The following is a 3,506-nucleotide window of genomic DNA, read 5'->3' as shown; positions in this document are numbered from 1 at the left end:
GCGGGGGGCTCCTGAGGGTCGCCCGGGATGGGGAGGTGTCTTCCCGTGGGGCTGTCCGGGGTAGGGGAGCGGGCGGGGGACGGGGTGTGTGTGTGTCCTTCCTAGGAGCCACCTGGGCTAGAGGAGCAGGGGGTTCCTCCTGTGGAGTCCATCAGGATAGAGGAGGGGGGGTGTGCCTCTTTTGGGGTCACCCGCGACGGGGGGATAGTCCGAGGCTGGGGGCGGCCTCGGCTGCGAGCTGGGAGGAAGCAGGTCTGGGCTCCGTGCCCCGGCATGGCCCCGCAGCTGGGTGCGGGCTCAGTCTCCTCTGTCTCTCGGTCTCCCAGTGGGATGTGGGCCGCGGGCTTGGGCAGCTCGGTCCGGGGTACAGGAGTACCACGGGGCGTCCCGCATGGCTGCGCTGGGGCCTGCTGTCTGTGTCGTTGTCGGTGGTTGTGGTGTTTCTGGGTCTCTCTGTGTTATTCTGAAGCCCTGATCAAAATTAGGGCTTCTTTCACACCACGTCGTATGCGTTTCCGTGAGCAGTGTCTCAGAACACTCGTGTTTTTAAGAGAGATGGACAAGAAGTGGGCTGGATTCATGCTGGGATGTAGAGAAAGGTGATCAGGGCTGGCGTGCGGGGCTGGGGGTGTGTTTGCTGATAGTAAGGCTCAGTGATGGGCTGAGTGGGATTTTGGACTGTAAGCAGAGGCTAAGGTGCAGGCAGAAAGTGGCCCGGCTCGTGCTGGAGGCTGGTGAAGTGGTAATGCAGTGGTAGTGAACTATTGGGAGTAATAACAGCGAGCTCTCATGTTTTGTTTTTTTAAACAATTGGCACCACAAGAGTTTGATGTTGTTGCTGGTGTGTGGTATTAATTTTGGAAATTCTGCTGAAGCTGGAATCCACTTTCCTATCCCAGCAGGGTGTTGGTGGTGTGAAAGTCTCTCCCAACACTCCCTAGCTGGGAATGCACTCGTGAAGTCCTTTGGGACAAGCAAGGTCAGGATAGTAATGGGGGGGGTGTGTGTTAGAAATTCACCAAATTGTTTCTAATACGTGTTTTTAAAAGCATCATACAACTGAGAAGCGCACACATCCCTTTTTTTTAAGTGAAAACCTCCAGCCTGACACCCGGAAGAGCTGAAATGGTTCTTTCTCCCTTCGCTTTCAAACTTCAGTGACATGGTTTTGGTATTTCTTCACTTCTGGATTAGACATCTTCAACTTTAACATTGGAAATAACAGGCTTTCTTGGTTACTTGCAGCTTCTGTAGCTTGGGGAAACGTTTTCTTTTGTACCTCCTGTAGTACTTGAATTTCACAGAGGCTTTTTCCTTTTTTCAGCCTTACAAAAACTTTACTGGGCGCAGAGAGTTGTTCTGCAGCAAATTACTTCCCCTGTTCTTTGAGCGTAGTCTTGTGTGTAGTTATGTGTTTGATTTCCTCATGGTCTATAAATACCAAGTCTTGGCAGCCTTGGCAAAATCTGTTTGGAGAGAAGTTGTGAGTATCGGAGTATTTTTCTGAAAATAGCGTCTCTTTGAAACTTCACCTTGCCTAATCCGTCACCAATTTCTCCTCTCTCCCCCCAGATTTGGCAAACAAGCTGCAAAGTTGGGTGTAAGTCAGTGAGGAGATGCTCGAGGACTGTGCTGGCATTCCTCCTGGCAGAAATACACATTTCTGCCCCTTGCCAGAAATCTTTAATTATTCCTTAAGAAGGCCGGCTTCTTAGTCTGGCTCAGTTGCATGCTTCTGATGTACAGTGCCATTATTTTACCGTAGTACGATGTAAATTGAAATAAGAGATCCAGAAGAGTCTGCTGTCGGGCTTGGCACGTGCATTTGGAAAGCAGAATTGGGACTGTCCCCTGAGCGGCAGTGCCAGGCGCTGGGCTGTCTGGGGGTGCACTGGGGGGGCATGGTCCTGAGGAAGTCCTTGGGTGTAATTGCCAGGGAGCATCCGGAGCGCCGTCAGTCTCTCCTGTCTGCTGGGAGGGCTGCGGGATCACCGGTCGTTGGAGGAACTAAGACCACAAAAGAGCTTCCCCTCCTTTGAGACTCACCTCCTCTGTCTTCACTGGAGCCGAGGCTTTGCCACCAGGAAACAGAGCCAGCTGGGAGAGGAGGAGGGAAATAAAATGCATACTTTCAGGATGCATATCGGCCCTCCTGAATATTCAGCTAATTATTGTCTTAAAAGAACTCTAAATCGGGCTCTGTGAGTAACTGGACCACGTTGTGCGTTCTGCGGCTGCGTTACTGTGTCACTCCGAAACGTCCTTTGTTGCCATCTCCTTCAGATGTGTGGTTGTGACTGAGGTACGGCAAAACTAATTGGTGCATAATTCCTAGCACTTGAGGGTGGATTTTTGCCGTGCTTTGCTGCTGGCCTGGCCCCAGCCCGGGGCTCTGTTGGTGTGTCTTTGGCAAACAGCCTTACTCACACTGACCCGACTCCCAGCACCTGCCTGTGAGCAGGGAGGTGGGAGCTGAGCTGGCTATTACCTGAAGGGTAAATCCTGATGGCGTCTCATCACAGCGTGCATCTCCTGAAGGTACGCCCTGCTACAACTGCTCCAAGAGATCTTGGCACTGGTGGAAGCCAGTCTAAGAAGTTTCTGTCCCTGTCCTGCAGTTTGCTGTCACCTTGTTTTGTGGGGCTGTGTAGTAAACCATATCGCTGAAATGACCTGGGTTAAATATAACTCTTTTCGGAGGGTCATCCGTGGTGCAGACCCAGAAAAGCACAAACTGGCACAACTAACACGTTGTGCATTGCCAAAGGCAGAGCAGAGGGAGCAAATCGTATCAGGCTGAACAGGGGACTGTCGGAGCCAGTGTTGCTCCCTGTGTTATTGAACCATGACCTCATACTCATGGATGTTGCTGCATGGCTCCGCTGATCTATGCCAGGCCTGATACCAGTCAAATGGTATTTTTTTCCCCAACTGATAATTTGAATATTATGTCCAAACAGTTCCCAGCTGGCAAGGGATTTTTTTTTTTAAGCATCGGTAAGCTTGTTGACTTAATGAGAACTGGAGTGGGGGAGGAAATCCAAAAGGGAAGAACAAGAAACACCAGGTCTGCAGATGTCTGCAGGCTGCAAAAGATCGTAGATAAAAGGACTGGCTGATGACAGCCAACCGTAATGATGACTGCCATAACCATCTCCGTTTGCCTGTCCTCTCTGTGGGAGGGTGCAGTGTCAGTTCTCTTAGATTCACCTCTGAGAAAGAAAAAATGATAGAGCTTGTGGAGGAAATCCTTGGGACCAGGGAGGTGCTTGTTGCATCGAGAGCCGTGTAAAACGTGAGCAGACCAGTGCTCTCGGGCTTGAGTGGCCAACTGAATGAACCCGTTTCTTTAGAACTGGCGTTACGGTGGATGGATCAGCAGTGGTTGTACAGGTTGCCTTCATCGGCCTCCACACCCTTGCATACCGAGGCCTGCCAGGCCCTGCCGTCCCCGGCTCCCCCGTGAGCGTTCACTGGCTGGGGGGGGACCCCCGGGGGGGGGGGCG

Source organism: Pygoscelis adeliae, unplaced genomic scaffold (genome assembly GCF_000699105.1).
Source record: "Pygoscelis adeliae isolate BGI_AS28 unplaced genomic scaffold, ASM69910v1 Scaffold94, whole genome shotgun sequence".
In the NCBI taxonomy this organism is placed as follows: domain Eukaryota; kingdom Metazoa; phylum Chordata; class Aves; order Sphenisciformes; family Spheniscidae; genus Pygoscelis; species Pygoscelis adeliae.
This window is presented reverse-complemented; position numbering follows the sequence as displayed.